Raw genomic sequence first — 21,667 nt, 5'->3', positions numbered from 1 at the left:
CCAGACATGCTGAATTTATGAATGCTAAGCAAGGGAAAGAGGAGGCATCAGGGGCTTATTGGAGGAGGTTAAGTGATATGGCTGAGGAAGCAGGCATTAAAATAGAGGAAGAGAAGGCGGGAGAAACTGCAAGTCCATCTACAAAACTGGTGAAACAAAGGTTTCTTGATGGTTTAATACCCCAGTTGAAAGAAAAGTTGTTCACAGCAAGGCCTGAGGCAGGCAATATGTCTATTTGAGACGTCCTGCCTATCCTGTTATCCATAGAAAACAGGATTAACCAAAAAGACAGCAAACCAAAGGTTATGCACATGGGGAAGCAGAGAGGAAGAGGAAGAGGCAAAGGCATTTTCAGAAATCATGGCAATCAAGGACTAATTATATGCTACAATTGTGATGGGGAAGGACACAAAATTCTACCATCTTCCTGACCGTAGACTGGAAAAGAGCTTAGAGGCACCTCATGCTGATCCGAGTTCTCTGCCAAAAGCAGTGGATCAGGCATAGGAAAATGGCATGCCAGTATCAATCATGTTAAATAGGGGAGACAATGGTCCCGAGGCCAAAGTAAAAGTATTTTTACAAGAACTCCCCTATCCTGGAGGAGAAACAGAATTAACATGTTTAATAGATACTGGTGCAAGCCGAAGTGTTTTTAATATAGAGGACTTACCTCCAGAATTATTATATACAAATGTTATCTCTGGTGTTGGCCTAATCGGGACTGCTACTGATTTGGTTGAGTCCAAGCCACTTAAACTAAGGCTAGGACAGCAAACAGAAATTGTCACTAAAGTGTTAATTTCAGACACAGTTCCTACTAATCTTTTGGGAGCTGACATTTTGAACCAAATTTTAGTAAACATAGACTACACTCCTACAGGAGTCCAAGTGGTCAGTAGTCTGTCAGGAGAAGTTTTAAATACTGCCTGTGGAGTATTTTTAATCGAAGACTCCACTCCGCCATATCCACCAGAATTAAAAGTGATTCCTGCTGAATTATGGGCCGCCAGCAAATATGATGTAGGTCTGCTGGATTGCACCCCAGTCATGATAAAAATTAAAACAGGAGCCCATCTCCCACAGATTAAACAGTACCCACTGAGTATTGCTCAGACTAAGGTGATAAAGGATCAAATCACTCAATTAAAAGCAGCAAGGGGTGTTGTACCAATTAAGTCCAAAGTCAATACACCCCTGTTCCCAACTGCAAAGAAGCCAGACAAGAAGGGTGGGCAGGTGACATACCACATGATGCATGATTTGAGAGCCATTAACAATATAATTGAGGCAGATACCCCGATCGTGCCCAATCCCCGCACATTACTAAGTGAAATACCTGCCTCCAGCACCTGCTTTACAGTGATTGATCTTGCAAATGCTTTCTTTTGGGTGCCCCTGCACCCAGATTGCTGGCACATTTTTTCTTTTACCAATGATGCCCAAAAGTTAGCATGGACAAGACTGCCCCAAGGCTGTGTGAGTAGCCCCTCTGAATATAATACTGCGTTAAAGCAAGTATTGGATCAATGATGCCCCTCACACCTAAACACAGTTTTGCTTCAGTACATAGACGATTTGCTTATTTGTTCTGATACAAAGGACATTTGTAGCAGAGAAACAGTAAGCCTTCTCATGTTTCTCTATAACAGTAACAACAAAGTTAATAAAGATAAGCTACAATACTGCCACGAGAAAGTGATCTTCCTGGGTCACTACATTTCACATGGAATCTGTCACCTAACCCTACCTAACCCCTAACAAAAATTTGAAAAGACAAGAAATGTATGGTAACTAGGTGCCTTCCTGGGGTTAGTGGGATATTGTAAGGACTGGATTCCATATGCATCAGAACTTATGGCTCCTTTATATGAGGCTACCACTAGAAACCCTTTCAAACTCACATGGGACAATGAATTGCAGATGAAGGAGCTTATTAAAGTTTTGTCTGAAGCTCCCGCTATTGGACTTCCTGCCTATACTAAGACTTTCTCGTTGTTCTGTCATGAAGTCAATGGATTTGCTGCAGGTGTACTCACCCAGCTACATGGAGACAAACAGAGGCCTGTGATGTATGTATCAGCCTCATTAGACACTGTCATCAAAGGCTCCCCCAGTTGTATGCGAGCCATAGCAGCCTGCATTTTGCTGCTAGACAAAGTAACTGAGCTTGTACTAGATTCTGCTCTGATCCTGTATGTGCCACATGCAGTACAGGAAATCATGAATCAAGTAAATACCAGACATGTGTCTGTCAGTAGATTTGACAAGTACCAGTCTCTTCTTCCTGCAAAACTTCTCAAAGACTTGACTCCAGGAACAGCTCACCAATAGAACCTTGGGTCGGTAGAGTTAGATCTTTCCCTTGAGCATCAACAGTAGTAACAAAATAAATGGCACTCTCTTTATCCGGTCTGCATATTATAACTTTGTCACTGTAGATGTGCCGTCCGTAGCTCCAATGTAACAAGCATTCTTGAAATCTGTCATAAAGCTCTGGTGAAAAGGCCTTTTTCCGGAGCAGCTTTGGTATCTTGAGGTAGTTCCAAATATCATCTTCATACCTCTCCAGGTGGTATTCAGGAGTTTGGGGACTGCTGCACCAGCACGGCAGGGCCCCTTTTTAGTGTGGACAGTTTCACGGGTTTGGGGAGAGTCACACTCACCGTGACAGGACCTGCTACGTTCAACACTCCTTTTCCAGAGGTCAAATCCAGCCAGTCCAAAACATGTGCATCTCCCCCTGCCCACAAAAGCTCCTCCGACAATACCCCAAAAAGTCCCCATCTTCCAGATCCGACAGTGTCTCTAACTCTGAATCTCTGTATTCCTCTGCCGGTAAATAATTAGACAAGGATGTACTCATGGTCAGACTTATTTCCGAAGCAACCTTCTTCCACTGATTGGATCCAGCTGGACTCGGTGGTGGAATTTTGCGTGGCTTCCTTGAGGACTTTGTACCCTTTGCCTTCTCTAGTGGAGGCATGGTGACTTCCGAAAGGGTGGTAGAAACAGTGTCCATCTGTTAGAGAGTGGTTTCCTCCGCAGTTTCCATAATAGACATAGCAGCATCTCTCTCAGGAACATCAACAACGACAGGTGACACCTTTGTGGAAGGCCTCACCAAAGTAGCGAAAACAGCCGGTTCATCGGTTATCATACCCATTGCCCAGTCCATGCGGTAGGCCCTCAGTGACCCAATCAGCTGCTCCACCTTGAAAACGTACACCCCACACTTTCTGCATCTAGAGAATGGCAGAGGGGTGGTGACCAGGCCGTCGCACTTCCCACACAGCATACCCAGGCCATCGATGTCTCCAGTAGTGTAGAGTATGAACCGCCCCTGCGGCAGCAAGTGAATTCCCATGTCCGTAAACACCGAACCGAGTGGCTGCGTTCCTACGGGACCCCTTCCCATAGACATACTGGGTCCTGGAACAAGTTTCACTCCCGGTACACGGTACATTCCGAGGAATTTTTTTTTATACAAATCCGAAAAAATAAACTCACTCCTTCCTTTTGCAACACACACTGATGCGGTGCCTTGTGCGGGAAAAAGATCAGCTTAGACTCCTCCCACTGGGCGCTGGCTACTGTGTATTTTCACGGGCTTTTGATACAGGCTCCTCCTATGCTTACGCACCTCAGTGAAAGTCTCTCCAAAATGGTGCTGATCTTTGTGGCGCAGTTCAAAAACATTCTTCACCCTCTGTTCTAAAGCCCTGCAAGGTAACAGTAAATCCAGGACGAGCCCCCATATGTAGCAGCCACATCCCTTGCAGGGCGGCCTTGACTTATTGGGCTTACCAGTTACCTCCTCTTCGCCTGCTCTTCCACGTCTAGGGGTTCCCAGGGTTGATACCCCTCAACTTGAAAGCGGACACAAATAAAGTCCTTTTGAAAGGTTTTATTTTGCAGTAATAACATCCAATAACACAGTCTCTCGTGGGAACAGAAGGCACGGGTGAAGAACTCAGGCACCTTGAACTGCAGGTCTAGCAAAGTCTCTATTTCCACCCAGAGAGTAGCCACTCGCAGCTGGGTACCTCAAGGCTGAACCGATCTCTAGCCAGAGATCATGGCAGTCAGCACGTCGACTTGAATACTTGAAACAATCATAAGAACGTGTACAAGTTGTAACTAAGGGTGAACAGGGACCTTTTTTCCTCAGTACCTGGAACATTCTTTGTCTCCTCAATGGTACTGGAAAAACATGAATTCGTTAATGTCCTTCCCAACTCAGTAACCAGGCCCTTCCCAGGATGCCACTTGTCGGCCGTCCTTCGAAGAGTCCTCCCCCGGTCACTTCCACGAGCTGTGGTGCCTTTCCAAGCCGAGAGCACACCCGGACACCTTTTAATCCTCCCTCGGTTACTGCGCCTCGGACCAGCAGGTTTCAAGACTCGGGAATAGACGGATCCCTAGCGCAGACCAGGCAGGTCTATTAGGGGCCTCTAACAGGAACATGTTGCGGGATGTTTAACACCCTGTGACCGGGACCCCTCACGGGGCTAGCCCGGTCCTGGAACAAGAACAGACCACACGGGCCTCATGAACTCCTCTCAACACGTGACCCACACATCTTAAGTACCCCTTCCCAGACTCCCCAGCGGGGCACGGCGCTTCCACTGATTGGTTCCGAGAAGGTTGATACTCAAAACGTCCTACCAGACCTTGTTCTGGCCTGTCATGTGCACCTCACTGCTCACATGACCAAGCAGAACTTCCAACACAGCCCGGCCAGACTGATGTCAATGCCAACCTACGTAATTAACCCTCAGAACCCCTACTGTTCTGAAGCAAAAACTAAATTTACATGCGTATGTCATTTTGTCCAAAATGTCATCCGTTACATATATATTACCCTTGATTCAGAGGAAAGCAAAAAACCATGGTCCAATTTGCTCCAGCGGAGGGAATGATTCCGATATTCCCTGGTTTGACAATCTCTGGTGTTATTACTTATAATAAATATTGCATCAGACTCTTTTTTTTAAAACAATCTACTGAGCTGGCCAGAACTAATTTCTGTGGGAGTTTATTGCACATTTTCTTACTGTGAAGATGCCTTTCTGTATGTAGAATTTAAATCTTTTTTCCACCAGATATAACGTGTACACCCCTTGTTATTTGTAATGACCTTGTGATCATACATTGCCTTGAAAAAGTATTCCTACCCCTTGAAATTTTCCACATTTTGTCATGTTGCAACCAAAAACGTAAATGTATTTTATTGGGTTTTTATGTGATAGCCCAACACAAAGTGACACATAATTGTGAGGTGGAAGGAAAATTATAAATGTTTTTCAACATTTTTTGCTTGCCCCTCCCTCTCGGCTCCCTGTATGGATGTGTGTATCCCTGCGATGCACCCTGATTGGGGTGCCCCGGTGGGCTTAGAGGTGGTTGAGAATAAAATTCCTGTCTATACAAACCCTTGTTCAATGCACAGGTCAGTAGGCAGACAAAACAATTCTCCCTATGCCCCAATTCCCCCAATACAGATCTCCTTTCCTTTCACCAGTGAAGATCCTACCCCCTTAGTACAGACACCCCAGTACAGCTCCCCACCAGTACACATCATACCCACATAACAAATCTTCCCCCCCAGTTCAGATCTCCATCCCCACCAGTGCAGACATCACTCTATCAGTACAGATCCCCCTCTACAGATCCCCCTTCCCCCACCAGTAAAGCTCTCCTCCAGTAGAGATCACCCCGCTAGTACAACTCTCCTCCCTTTTTTAGAGTGAGGTCACTGAGGAGAAGTCCTCCTTTGGTTGTGTCATGTGACCAAAGCTGAGTAGGAACTAAAAATAACCTCTGTTTCTGAGATGCCATTGACTGAGTTCTGACAGGAAGCAGAAGCAGTTGCTTGAGCACTTCAGGTGTGTATCCAATTTCAATGCTAGCTGTAGTGCCGCTGACACTCTGGGAGGATATTTAGACACCCCTATTCCCCCTCATCTCTGCATTGCTCTCTCATTTCAGGTGTGCTATACAGTGCAGCAACCAGAGAAGAAGTTTAAAACTGTTACAACGCCTATGGTGAAAAAAAAAATGCTTTATGGTACAGTCATTTTAGTGGAGGTTTCAAAACCAAACCCCATGGAAGCCTTTATTCCCATAATTTGTGCTGATGATAACTAACAAAACTAATAAGCCCAAAACAGTTGTAAACAAGGTGATATAATAGGATTTTTGACTTACCATAAAATCTGTTTCTCTGATTGACAGACACAGCCTTCTGTATTCAGAACCAAAGAGACAAATTGCAGCATCTGGACCAGTTGGTCTGCTAATTCAGTGAAGGCAGGAGGAAACTGGTAACCCTCCAGGTCAAGGCGCAACAGCTTTGCCCACTCTGTCAGCGTTTGGGACACCAGGACAATAGCCAGGACTGGCCGAAGCGCCAAACCACTGCAATGGGACACCCACCCACACCGGTAGTGGTACCGGTTCACCAGGACATCCCACAGCCTGCAGCAGAGAGGCATGCCCTGGACTCACCACCCGACCAGCATAGCACTAGCTGCCTCAGGTGTAGATCCGCACACACGTGGAATCCGAGGAAGGAGAAGACAGGAGTCAGCGCCGGGTTAAAAGGAGGGGTTACACCTGCTAAAAATGCCTTCCTGGGCTACACAGTAATGGCCCGCATTGCCTGAGCCAATATCCACCATATCATGGCCGCCAAGCTACACAAAAATGTCCGCCAGCCATAGGAAGTCATCAGGCACTGGGGAAAAGGACGCCGGCTTTGGCAAAATGGCCACCAAATGCTTTACCCGAGGCTACCGCAGATACAGGGGAGAACCCTGTATTGGCGGCACAGTGGTGTAGTGGTTAGCACTCTCACCTAGCAGTAAGAAGGGTCACTGGTTCGCATCCCAACCACGACACCACCTGCCTGGAGTTTTCATGTTCTCCCTGTGCCTGCGTGGGTTTCCTCCAGGTACTCCAGTTTCCTCCCACAATCCAAAGACATGTAGGTAGGTTAATTGTCGTCTGTCCAAAATTGGCCATAGCATATGAATGGGGACCTTGGATTGTGGGCTACTTGAGGGTGGGGACTGATGGGAGTGTGAAACATACAGGGATAGGGACAATTGTAGACACTCCTTCAGGTTGAACTGGATGGACTGGTGTCTTTATTCAACCTTACTAACTATGAAACTACTATGAAACCCTGTAGCCTCCCAGGATGAGAGCGAGAGAAAGAGAGAGGATCTGGGCACCAGACCTAGTGCCCCCCCCGTAAGCACAGCACCCAGCGACATGCAGTCCCAGCCCACCAGTACTCAACCCGTCCCCCAGGACACACCAAGGCAAACTACCCCATATAGAGGGGGAGGGGAAAGGGGGGTTACCAAGGGACCTCCAGGGCCAGGAAAAGAGGGTGCAGGGACAGAGGGGAACCAGCACGACCGACCGGGTAGGGGCCTGCGTCCACCACAAAAAACCCCAAAGGGGAGAGGGGGACATTTGCTCACCATAAAAGGACAAAGCGGCACCGCTCCAGACAGAACTTCCTCGCCACCGAAGTGGGAGGTTGTTGGCCATGAGGGACATTGTGACTCGAGCTGACACCCGTTTGTATGCGACCTCATGAGACGCTTAACTTGCAAGGCCAGCTCCCGCCCAGTGGGGCTATGTTGTGGCTGACCTTATCTGCAGTTTGCACATGCTCGCTGGCCAGACTGGAGTGACCACTTGTTCGAATGTCCAGCCTGTCCTCCAGCCCGGCAGTTGATTGTAGATCCCAGCAGGGAACTAGGTCCTTATTCCTGATGAGGCAGAAAAAAACTGAAGGCCTAAAGCAAAAAGGGGGATGTATATCGCCTAGGACTGCCCACGGGCAAAGCCAAGTCTTTTTTTTTGCCTAGTGTCCTACTTCTGTAGGGGGCGATACAACCTTATGGTTCTGAACAAAGAAGGCTTCTCTAATTTTAGGCCGTTTTTGTGCTAAAGACCCTATATCAGGGATAAGAAATCTAAGCGCTGTATCTTTTGAAGAAATACAAATCCCATGAGGCATTGCAAGACTGACAGCCACAGGCATGAATTCCCAGTAGCATTATGGAATATTTGGTTCCACCACAGCTGGAGTTGTGATGTTGCCTACCACTGACCTATAGGTAAAACTCACTGAATCCTGAACATAACAATCACAATAGAATAATAACACATATGTAATTGCTTAGTGAATTACATTTATAGTTTTTTTTGGATTAGTCAATTTAACATTAAAATACAGGGACAGCAATTAAATCTTAGATATCTATGCATTACTGATTCAGCAGCCATAGACACATATTCCATTTTCTCACAAAAAAAAGTTTTTGGATATCAAGTGTTCCTTCAAACAACTTGTGTTAAAGTTGGCAAACTGTACATTAGTTTCCAATGCATCTGAGACCCAGAAGCATTTACAACTATCAGAGAAACACTGATCAAGGAGGAAAATATAATTAGATAATCCCCAAGTACTACTGAAGACATAAGATTCCACTTATTTCAGGCTTCAGCACTTTAGAAACAATACACATCCACATTAACAGCAACTAGCTCAGCAGGTCCCTGCTGAAGACTATCGTGGCTCTCAATTCTCAGCTCAATCATTGTACAAACCTGCACAGTGCACTTAGACAGCGAAAAGGTGAAAGCATAACTTCAGTGATACAGGATTTTGGACTTTATTACTGATTTAAATGTAAGAAGGACTTTAGCATGAGAGGAAAATTCTTTCATTTAAACTTTTTAAGATATTACCCCTTATAATAGACTTATACACCTAAATGGAGCTGATACTGGTGGACTTAACCACCCACTGGCATTATTTAGCAAAGAAGAACTCCAGAAAATATATCTAGAAAAGACAGCAGGAGGAGAGCATTGGATGTTAATTACATCTATCTGCTATACTTTCTCAGGTACAGTTTTCTGAGCACTCTGACAGGAACAGACTCTTAAGCTGGCCATACTCTGTGTGAGTTTCAGCTGATTCCTGAGGAACCAAACGATATTTGTTCAGTGGGTGGCCCCTTCCATCCCCTGTAGCAGCGATTGTTCAGGTGTTTTGACAGCCAGCAGAACTGGTTGTCAATATACAATGGCTGCAGCAGGAAATTAGTTCATCCATGCCATATAGCATGGATGGCGGTATCCAAGCTCCAGCTTGGATTTCCTGGAATGTGTGTTGGGGGATAGCCTGTCCCTGGACAACTGGACATTTTGGGAGGCAAAACCATGTAGCATTATAACTAATATAAGTTATATTTGGTCAATACACTTGTACTCCTCCTCCATGGCTTTCTAAGGGAACTGTATCGGTTCGTTTTCACCTGACATATACAGCCTCTAGTTTTTGATTGGCAGAGATGTCTCTTCCATGTGTGGTGGCTGCGAGCCTCCAAATCTACGAACAAGCTTCATGTGAATTTCTATAAGATATATACCAGTTCTCCGGGAGGAAGCGGGCCTTGTCGGAGATGAAGATATGCATGTGAGATCTTCATGATGATCAATCTGTGATATAGTTAGAAACACTGGCATGATCTGTAATTGCAATTGTTGAAACAATGTCTGGATGTTTCATATAAATATTTTAATTGTTCCTAATGTTGTGTAAAATTTAAAAAAAAAATGTTTTTATCTCTTTTTGGTGTGGTATTTTTAAAGTCCTAGTAGTTTTTTCATGTTTAGTTTCCTAAAATTAGTGTGATTTTTTTTTCCTCTACATTTTAGTTTAAAGAGGCTGTTCCTCACATCCAGCCTCCACTTAAAACAGAACTTCACACCCCACCTCCTCTCCCACTTTTGGACAATTTGTTTTCTTTTGGTGGTGGGGGGTGTTTACCTAGTATTGCTAGGTACCTGCTCCAACTTCTGCTTGGATCACCTAGGTCAGTGATGGTGAACCTTGGCACCCCAGATGTTTTGGAACTACATTTCCCATGAGGCTCATGCACTCTCCAGTGTAGTCGAGCATCATGGGAAATGTAGTTCCAAAACATCTGGGGTGCCAAGGTTCACCATCACTGACCTAGGTGATCTGAGCGGAACTTTGCCGCCTCCTCTTTGCCCGCAGCTATCTGGGACATGTCCCAGAAGGCTGCAGAACCATTCACAAAGTGCGGTGCAGCTCGCATGTGCACAGCGAGAAGCTGGCATGCCGCAAGGAGTCACAGCAGGCTTCCCAAAGTAAACATGCCAGAGACCCAAAGACCAGTGAAGAAGCAGCCCAGGTGAGTACAGCGCTGGATCCCTGAACAGGTAAGTGTCCTTTTTCTTAAAAGTCAGCAGCTACAGTATTTGAAAAACCTCTTTAAAGGGAATGTAAACCTAAAGATGAGTTCCCCTTTGGTCTGTCATACCCAAATAATGATGATTAATATTATATAGAATTTATATAGACTAATAGTTTGTTCTGTGTGGTCTAGACCCTTCTACAATTTGAGTGTATATGCCCACAGCTGCAGGGAAATCACAGGCAATATTAGCTATTTTTTTCCCTTTTTTTTAAGTTCAATTCCACCTTAAAACAGAGCATGGCTATTATATAAAATAGCAGAAGCCAAGTGTCATTTCTATCAAGCCAGGTACCCCCTTGTTATAGAAAAATTATGTTCTTGTCTTACAATTCTGTACCTTGAGACAAGAATATGACAGCCCCACTCTGCAGGAAATTCAGCTAATTGAGAGCATGTAAAGGAAAGACAGGCTGAACTGTATTATCTAAAATAGTTTCCTTACTATAGGACAAAGCAGAAAGTCTGGCATTTTTGGGGAACAATGTTCTGGCTCACAGCTAGTATAAAGAGAAACCTTAAAAGTAAAAATCCTGTTTTTCTCCTGTGTATAAGGAGAATGCATTCATTTTCTGATGAATTTTGTACTTTAAGAATTGTTGCAGACCCAGCAGAAATCTATAAGATAATCAATTATTCAGCAGATTACTCAGCAGGAAGATTGAATGGAGTCTCCTTCAAAAAGAGATGGTATGAAAGTTGTAAATAAGAAAGATATTTTTTCCCCGCTTCATGGATTTTCACCCACGGCTGGAAAGGACATAATTTCGTTTTGCATTCTTTTTTTTTTTTTTGGCTTATTTTCTCATGTTCTTCTTTTTATTTTTTTTTAATGCAGAAATGCATTGTTCTCTTAGTGAGCAAGTAGCTAAGTTTCTAAAATGAAATAGGAGCTTCTCAATTATTAGGCACCTCTTTGTGTACATTGCAGACTTCTGGGGCGACATATTCAGGATATAGGTAGCAGGCCAGACTACCACATACCCAGGCCTACAAAGTTAGTGAATATAGATCACTGCCATAGATAAGGGCCTTGTTATAGATTGTTAAAACTTCATGATATACACTGCTCCTTTGCTTTAGGAACTCATAAGCCACTGTACTGTATTAGTTGCTGTAAATTCTAGCATTGTGATAAAGTCCCTTATTTTTGTATTTGCGGCACCAGCCTATAAAAAAAAAGAGCAACTTATACTGTAGGCTTTCATAGAGCATTGCAAAGCATTCTGCCAGCTTTAAACAGCTATGGTTTTAAAGCAAAATGCAGGTGCTAGCAGGCTGTTAGCAAGTTCCAGCAAAACTTGAAACTTATTAAAAGCCTGCTGATGCAAGGCAGCAGCTTGGTTAAGTTGTCAGCCAGCATTCAAATTATGATCACATTATTCTTTATTTAACATCTTCAAGGTGGAAATGAAGGGTGCCTTAAAGACTTCAAGAAAGCAGCCTGAAATTGGCTGAAAACTTTGCAAATGCTTTATAGTAATCTGCCCCTAAATGGGTTTTGGTTTGTACAAAGCAATGTGTAAAGTAAGTGTTCAGTGAGCTTTTACAGCTTTAAACAGCTTTCTTAGGGCTTGTTTACATGATTGGTTGATCTGTGGTTTTACTGCCCACCAGTCACCTACACTTGTAAAGAAGGAGCAGCCTCTCAGGGCTGTACAAAAAATAAGCCAATGTTGCATTTGGCAGGCATTACCGCCACTGATTTGGACCCATTCATGTGATGAGGGCTGCACTGCAACCACTTATCAACTTTGTGCAATTGCAGCACAGTGGTTCAGGCTTTTCAGGGTTAAAAGAATCCCTGAGGAGATAACATATGGCCTCTCAGCCGCCACGTCAACTGCCCCCTGAGAGATGGTCCACCATGCATTTTAAAGGGGCAGCAAGAGTGGCTGCATATCTGAACAACGTCTTGGTGACTTTAAAATAATCTTTAACCCTAGTGTGTAGTTCTTAAACACAGATCTTAATAGGATTGCTATCACTTTGAAAAAGCTGTCGACAGGTTTTTTTAACATGCTTCAGTTTGTGAAAATCTATTGAAGTCTTCTAGCAGCTTGTTTAACCACTTAACAACCGCCCATTGCCGATTAACGGCTTCAGGGCGGTTGTTTAACTCTGAGAGGCCGTTAATTAACGGACTCCCAGAATTCTGCTCTCGCGCGCCCCCTGGGGCGCGCACACGAGAGCATCCGTGACCGCTGGGTCCAGTGGACCCGGCGCATCACGAATCACGGTAAACGGCCGCTCATCGCGGCCGTTTACCACGTGATCGCTCCGTCAAATGACGGAGTGATCACTTGTAAACAAGCCGGCGTCATGTTATGACGCCGGTTCCTCCCTCCCCTCTCTGTACCGATCGGTACAGCGGAGGGGGAAGAGATCGGTGTCAGCAGCGATGTGGGCTGCATCTGCAGTGCCCACATCGCTGCTCACCGAAAATTAACCCCTCAATTCCCTGCAAATACTCTGCATTACTCTGCAATTCCCTGCAAATACTCTGCATTACTCTGCAATTCCCTGCAAATACTCTGCATTACTCTGCAATTCCCTGCAAATACTCTGCAATGCCCTGCAAATACTCTGCAATGCCCTGCAAATACTCTGCAATGCCCTGCAACACTCTGCATTGCCCTGCAACACTCTGCATTGCCCTGCAACACTCCGCAATGCCCTGCAACACTCCGCAATGGCCTGCAACACTCCGCAATGCCCTGCAACACTCTGCAATGCCCTGCAACACTCCGCAACGCTCTGCAATACCCTGCAACACTCTGCAACACTCTGCAACACCCGCCAATACCCTGCAACACTCTGCAATGCTCTGCAACCCCCGCCGATACCCTGCAACACTCTGCAATGCTCTGCAACCCCCGCCGATACCCTGCAACACTCTGCAATGCTCTGCAACCCCCGCCGATATCCTGCAACACTCTGCAATGCTCTGCAACACCCGCCAATACCCTGCAACACTCTGCAATGCTCTGCAACACCCGCCAATACCCTGCAATGCTCTGCAACGCAGTACTCTGCAACACCATGCTCTGAGATACCCAGCCATAGTCGGTGATACCCTGCAATACCCAGCCATAGACATCTCCCGCCGCCCTCCGGTGCTTCTACCGAATCGCTAATACGATCAAAGCCAGAATCTTTTTTTTTTTTCAGGCTTCCCAGCTTAGAGGTGAGATGTGTGTCTTATTGACCCCACATCTCACTGTAAAGAGGACCTGTCATGCCATATTCCTATTACAAGGGATGTTTACATTCCTTGTAATAGGAATAAAAGTGATAAAAAAAAATATTTTTGGGGAAAAAAATGTCAAACTAAAATAAATAAAGTACAATGAACAATAAAAAAAAATTTTTTTTAAAAGCGCCCCTGTCCCCATGTGCTCGCATGCAGAAGCGAACGCATGCGTAAGTCCCGCCCACATATGAAAACGGTGTTCAAACCACACATGTGAGGTATCGCTGCGAACGTTAGAGCGAGAGAAATAATTCTAGCCCTAGACCTCCTCTGTAACTCAAAACATATAACCAGTAAAAAAAATGTAAATCGTCGCCTATGGGGATTTTTAAGTAGCGACGTTTGCCGCCATTCCACGAGCGTGTGCAATTTTGAAGAGTGACATATTAGGTATCTATTTACTCAGCGTAACTTCATCTTTCACATTATGCAAAAATTGGGCTAACTTTACTGTGTTTTTTTTTTTTAAGCACAAAACAGTTTTTTTTCCAAAAAAAAGCATTCGAAAAATTACTGCGCAAATACCGTGCGAGATAAAAAGTTGCAAAGACCACCATTGTATTCTCCAGGGTGTTTGCTAAAAAAACATATATAATGTTTTGGAGTTCTATGTAATTTTCTAGCAAATAAATGATGATTTTTACATGTAGGAGAGAAATGTCAGAATTGTCCTGGGTGCTCCAGAACACCTGATGGCGCTCCATGCATGTTGGGCCTCTGTATGTGGCCACGCTGTGTAAAAGTCTCACACATGTGGTATCACCATACTCGGGAGTAATAGCAGAATGTGTTTTGGGGTGTAATTTGTGGTATGCATATGCTGTGTGTGAGAAATAACCTGATAATATGACAATTTTGTGAAAAAAAAAAAAAAAAGTAAAAAGAATCTTGATTTTGCAAAGAATTGTGGGAAAAAATGACAACTTCAAAAAACTCATCATGCCTCTTACTAAATACCTTGGAATGTCTTCTTTCCAAAAAGGGGTCATTTGGGGGGTATTTGTACTTTTCTGGCATGTTAGGGTCTCAAGAATTGAAATAGGCCGTCAGTCCTTCAGGTGTGATCAATTTTCAGATATTGGCACCATAGCTTGTGGACTCTATAACTTTCACAAAGACCAAATAATATCCACCAATTTGTACTTATTTTTACCAAAGATATGTAGTAGTATAAATTTTGGCCAAAATTTATGAAGAAAAAATTACTAATCTGCTAAATTTTCTAACAGAAACAAAGAAAAATTTGTTTTTTTACAGAATTTTCGGTATTTTTTCTTTTATAGCACAAAAAATAAAAAACCCAGCGGTGATTAAATACCACCAAAAGAAAGCTCTATTTGTGTGAAAAAAAGGACAAAAATTTCATATAGGTCCAGTGTTGCATGACTGAGTAATTGTCATTCAAAATGCGAGAGCACCGAAAGCTGAAAATTGGTCTGGTTATTAAGGGTGTTTAAGTGCCCAGTGGTCAAGTGGTTAATGTGACAGTCCTCATATCACATTCTGTGTTTATTATACCTAAGCTAGACCTGTAGGGGGCTTTAAAGACTTCTGCAAAGCTTCTCAAAACTTGCTGAAAGCTTAGCAAATGCATCATGGAGGCTTCCTGTATGTACTGTGCTCCCCCTTCCCACACCGCCCTTTCACTGAAATGGTTAAATGCTTGTTATATCTAGGGATGCATGAATAAGGTGTAAATTCTTACCTTAATGCTCGCTCGAGCAGGCCACCTCTTGTGCTATGACCATTCCCCCAATGCCTGCTCTGTAAGCTGCAATCGGCTCCAGCCACGCTCCAGCCTCATCAGTGTACAATACAGGGGTACACAAATTGTACACAATAACACCAAGCCCGCAGTCTAGAGCAGGGGTTTCAAACTGCGGACCTCCAGCTGTTGCAGAACTACAAGTCCCATCGTGCCTTTGCATGTAACTGTCAACCTTGCAATGCCTCATGGGATTTGTAGTTTGGCAACAGCTGGAAGGCCGTAGTTTGACATCTGTGATCTAGAGCAGTGTTTCTCAACATTCTTTCAGTCAAGGCACCCTTTAATCGATTTAACCACCTTCCTCACCAGAGCACTTTTTGCGTCAATTTAACTGACAATTGCGCGGTCATGCGACGTGGCTTACAAACAAAATTGGCGTCCTTTTTTCCCCACAAATAGAGCTTTCTTTTGGTGGTATTTGATCACCCCTGCGGTTTTTATTTTTTGCGCTATAAACAAAAAAAGAGCGTAGATTTTGAAAAAAACTCATTATTTTTTACATTTTGCTATAATAAATATCCCGGAAAAATATAAAAAAAACATTTTTTTCCCTCATTTTAGGCCGATATGTATTCTTCTACATATTTTTGGTAAAAAAAAAAATCACGATAAGCGTTTATTGATTGGTTTGCGGAAAAGTTATAGCGTTTACAAAATAGGGGATAGTTTTATACCATTTTTTTTACTAGTAATAGCGGCGATCAGCGATTTTTATTGTGACTGCGACATTATGGCGGACACATCGGACATTTTTGACACCATTGTCATTTATACAGCAATCAGTGCTATACAAATGCACTGATTCCTGTGTAAATCACACTGACAGTGAAAGGGTTAACCACTAGGGGGCAGGGTAAGGGTTTAGTGTGTCCTGGGGCGTGTTTCTGTGGGGGGCGTGGCTACATGTGACACATCACTGATCTCTGCTCCCAATCACATGGAGCAGAGATCAGTGACACTGTCACTAGGCAGAACAGGGAGATGCTTGTTTACATTAGCATCTCCCTGTTCTTCCTCCACATGAGATGATCGCAGGTATCCCTGCGGCGATCGAGTCTGCTGGACCCGGAACCCGACTCACGGAGGTCTTGGCCTGCACACGCGCCACCGGCGGCGCACATGCGATGGCACGGCGGCAAATTTAAAGTGACGTACGGGTACGGCCATTTGCCCAGTTGTGCCTTTCTGCCGAAGTACATCGGCGTGTGCCGGTCGGGAACCGGTTAAAATGATGGACAGTCTCAAGGCACCCCATTCTAAAATGTAAAAAAATATTTTATTCGTTTTACATAACGTGGCAGCTTCGACACACGTAGGACACCGACATTAGAGGTAATTTATTCTTGCAAAGCAAATAAACTTTTGCACACAGGCACTGACTAGTATTCCATTTTCTCCTCTCCCTCAGTTTACGGAGAGGGGCAAGGAAGGGTCAAACATGGATGCTGTGCAGGTGATCTACACCCTTCTTATCAACGCTGATGAAAAAACAGTTTTTTAGGAAGCTGTTGGCTGGAAGGTTGAAATGGTGCACAATAAAGAAACCTGTGGCTTTGTGTAACTAGAAGGCAGGCTTGATCCACCTGCTGGCTTATTTACATTTATGGCCATTTTTTTTGCATTTTGCTGAGGCACCCCCGAAGAAACCTTAAGGCACCCTGGTTGAAAAAAGCTGGTCTAGAGCTTTGGGCAGAGGAGGAAGGTACCAGGGCTGGCAGGAGTGGGATTGTAAGGTATGTACATATACAATTTTTCCCTTGAATTTGTATATGGTATGTAACCCCTTATTGACATTTCCAGTGACACTATGACTAAATATTTTGATATAAAAGATATGAATTAATAAGCAGCCCATGTGTACTTCAACATCTAAACTATGCTAAAGGGTATTATTATAGACACATGATCAACATTGTGGACACACCAAAAAAACAAAACGGAACCACTTTTGGGCTGCAGAGGTGGAACAGTAGCAGTCTATGCAGCTTCTATGATGTTTAACCACTTCCCGACCGCCGCATGACGATGTACGTCGACAGAATGGCACGGGCAGGCATATGGGCGTACCTGTACGTCCCTGCCTTCCCGCGGGTGGGGGGGCCCGATCGGGTCGGTAATCGTTCGGGAGCGATCCGGGATGAGGGGGCGGCCATTCGTTCATGGCCACCCCCTCGCGATCGCTCCCGACGAATGAAATGGCAGCGTGACATCACTTCCTCTCCTGTAATGTAAACACAGGAGAGGAAGTGATGTAATCTCTCCTCGTGTTGGTCTTTTTCGTTCCGACACCGAGGAGAGAGGATCGGTGAGTTGCACCCAACACTACACTTACAGTAGAACACGGCAGGCACACTTTTCACCCCCCCCCCCCGATCACCCCCCAATCACCCCTGCCCCCCCAGTCACAGTGACACCAATTGCATTTTTTTTTTTTTGCATTGGTGTCATTTGTGACTGTAATAACTGTTAGGGCAGTTAGGGTTAGCCCCCTTTAGCTCTAGGGTGCCCCCCTAACACCCCCAATAAAGGTTTAACCCCGTGATCACCCCCCGTCGCCAGTGTCACTAATAAGCGATCGTTTTTCTGATCGCTGTATTAGTGTCACAGGTGACGCTAGTTAGGCAGGTAAGTATTTAGGTTCGCCGCAGCTTTTTATAGCGCCAGGGACCCCCATATACTACCGCATAGCCCCCTAATTGCCCCCCAGTTAACCCTTTCACCAGTGATCACCATATAACTGTTACAGGTGACGCTGGTTGGTTAGTTATTTTTTTTTTGTTTCAGGGCACCCGCCATTTATTACCTAATAAAGGTTTAACCCCCTGATCACCCGGCGGGTGATATAAGTTTGAGGGTCAGATAAGGTCTGCGTCGCCCCAGCGTCAGGTTAGTGCCAGTACCGCTAACACCCACGCGCAAAGCATACACCTCCCTTAGTAATATAGTATCTGATCAGATCTATATTAGCGTTGCCAGCATTTTAGGTTTCCCAAAACGCATTGTTAGCGGGATCAGCCCAGATACCTGCTAGCACCTGCATTTAGCCCCTCCGCCAAGCCCAGCCCAGCCCACCCAAATGCAGTATCGATCGATCACTGTCACTTACAAAACACAACACACATAACTGCAGCGTTCGCAGAGTCAGGCTTGATCCCTGCGATCGCTAACAGTTTTTTTTGTAGCGTTTTGAAACAGTCGCTGACAGGCTAGGTGCTTTTTTACCTGTGAGTCTCACTAGTGTACCCCTAAATTTAGAGCCCAAAATGGCAAAGCGAAGGTACACTAGTGAAGAGGCCTACACGTTTCTGAGCATGACAGATAGTGAAGAGGACGTCACTCATCTGTCAGATTCAGGCTCAGAATACGATCCTGTAGAGGACAGCGGCTCCATGACAGATAGCTCTGACGACGGAGATGAGGCCGCTGTTAAGAACAGGTGTGCCCAATCCCGAATGTATTCTGTTGTTCAGGTGCAGAAACCGCAGGTCACTCGTATGGAGCAGAGACGTACTAGAGCCGCTCATCCTTCTGGTGAACTGGCAAGCACCAGCGGCCTAGTACACCCTGGACCTACATCCAGCACTGCAGTAACACGTGGTGACGTGGCGAGTCCCATAAGTGCAGTTCAAGCTGGCGAGGTGGCAAGCACAAGTAGTGTCCCGCTGCCACCAAGAAGAAGACAAAGACAGGCCCGTCGTACCCATAGTGCCCTTCCTGCAGAATTCACCAATCCTATTTGGGTGCCCACATCTTCTGCAGAACCCGTACTTCCCCCATTCACTGGCCAACCTGGCATTAATGTGGAAACAGTTGATTTTACGACACTTGACTTTTACTCACTGTTTAACACCGAAGATCTCTTTAGATCTATTGTGGACCAAACCAATTTGTACGCTGGTCAACACATCGCCACTATTCCCCAGTCCGCCCTTGCCAAACAATGGAAACCAGTTACGGTTTCCGAATTTAAAATCTTTCTGGGCCTCTCCCTCAACATGGGCATAACCAAAAAGAGTGAGTTGCGGTCATATTGGTCCACTGACCCAATTCACCATATGCGCGTGTTCTCTGCTTCCATGTCCAGGGCACGATACGAGATGATTTTGCGGTTTATGCACTTCAGCGACAATGAACTCTGTCGTCCTCGTGGAGACCCTGAATACGATCGGCTCTACAAAATTCGGCCCCTCATAAACCACTTCAACCAACGTTTTGCAGACTTGTTTACTCCCGATCAAGTTGTCTGCGTTGATGAGTACCTGATTAAGTTTTCTGGTCGCTTGTCATTCAAACAATACGTCCCCAACAAGCGTTCCAGATACGGGGTCAAGATGTATAAGCTCTGTGACAGGGCCACAGGCTATACACGTAGTTTCATGGTTTATGAGGGTAAAGATAGTCACGTAGAGCCGGAGAACTGCCCTGACTACATAGGAAGCGCTGGCAAGATAGTGTGGGACATGGTGTCACCCTTATTCGGAAAGGGGTACTACTTGTACGTAGACAATTATTACACAAGCGTGCCACTGTTTAGTCACTTGTTTGATCAGCAGATTGGAGCATGTGGCACCGTGCGACCTAATCGCCGGGGCTTTCCCCAGCGGCTTGTAGAGTCCCGTCTTAGGCTGGGGGAGAGAGCCTGCTTGCGCAGTAATAATTTGCTAGCTATGAAGTGGAGGGATAATAAGAATGTTTTCGTTCTTACCTCCCTTCATGCAGACACGACGGTCCAAATTCCTACGGCGACTGGTATTGTGGAGAAACCCCTCTGTGTCCACAAATATAACCTTAACATGGGAGGGGTGGACCTCAATGACCAGTTGTTGGCGCCGTATCTAGTTGCCCGTAAGGCCAGACGCTGGTACAAAAAAGTGTCTGTTTATTTATTCCAATTGGCTATACTGAATGCTTATGTACTACACAAAGCTTCAGGACGGACTGGATCCTTCCTTAAATTCCAGGAGGATATCGTCAGAGCCCTTCTGTATCCAGACGGTGCTCCACCTCACCTTCCCCTACCAGATGCAGTAAGCCGGCTGCATGAGAGGCATTATTCTTATGTCATCCCGAGTACCCCTACCCAACGAGCCCCCCAAAGAAAATGTCATGTCTGCAGAAAGCGCGGATATAGGCGTGACACCCGTCATTATTGTCCCCGCTGTCCTGACAATCCTGGTCTTTGCATTGGTGAATGTTTTGAACGCTACCATTCACTAGTTGAGTATTAGCGTAGGGTACAGCATTGCACAGGCTAGGCACACGTTCACAGGGTCTCCCAAGATGCCATCGCATTTTGAGAGACCCAAACCGCTGGAACCGTTACAACAGAAGTGTTAAAGTTACATAAAAAAGTGTTTAAAAAAAAAAAAAATGTAAAAAAACCAAAAAAAATATAAAATAAAAAAAAACAAAATAGTTGTTGTTTTATTGTTCTCTCTCTCTCTATTCTCTCTCTATTGTTCTGCTCCTTTTTACTGTATTCTATTCTGCAATGTTTTATTGTTAACCATTTTTTGTTTTCAGGTACGCCATTCAGCTGTAGCGTGGATTTATTTATCTTGACAGCAACAGCGTTTGCTCCCACGATACGTAAAGCCACGACTCCAGCGCTGTCGGAGGTGATTTCACCACCACAGTTAAAAAAGAGCATATATGCCGAAGCATGGGGGCATAAGGGGTGGAGGAGCGATCTGCTCCTACCTTTTGCGGGAGGATGCCCCCATGCTTCGGCATATATAAATGGTGCATGTATGCCCACCATTAAAAGTGGGTGGATGAAGGGTGGTATCTAATGGTGGGCATACCCACCGATCAATATTTTTTTTTCGTTCAGCCCACAGGCTGCATGAAAAAAAAATTACAATATATACATTATTTTTTTTTTTTTTTGCACAAAGTTGTCATTAAATGATATATTGCTCAAACATGCCATGGTTATATGTAAAATTACACCCCAAAATACATTCTGTTGCTTCTCCTGAGTACGGGGATACCACAAGTGTGGGACCTTTTGGGAGCCTAACCGCGTACGGTACCCCAAAATCCAAGCACCACCTTCAGGATTTCTAAGGGTGTAAATTTTTGATTTCATTCCTCACTGCCTATCACAGTTTCGGAGGCCATGGAATGCCCAGATAGCACAAAATCCCCCCAAGTGACCCCATTTTGGAAAGGAGACACCCCAAGCTATTTGCCGAGAGGTATGGTTAGTATTTTGCAGACCTTCATTTTTGTCACAAAGTTTTGAAAATTGAAAAAAAGAAAAAAAATATACATTATTTTTTTTTTCTTCATTTTCAAAAACAAATGAGAGCTGCAAAATACTCACCATGCCTC

The sequence above is a fragment of the Lithobates pipiens genome, unplaced genomic scaffold, assembly GCF_037356315.1.
Source record: "Lithobates pipiens isolate NorthernLeopardFrog02 unplaced genomic scaffold, aLitPip1_a1.2 Scaffold_18, whole genome shotgun sequence".
Lineage (NCBI taxonomy): Eukaryota > Metazoa > Chordata > Amphibia > Anura > Ranidae > Lithobates > Lithobates pipiens.
This window is presented reverse-complemented; position numbering follows the sequence as displayed.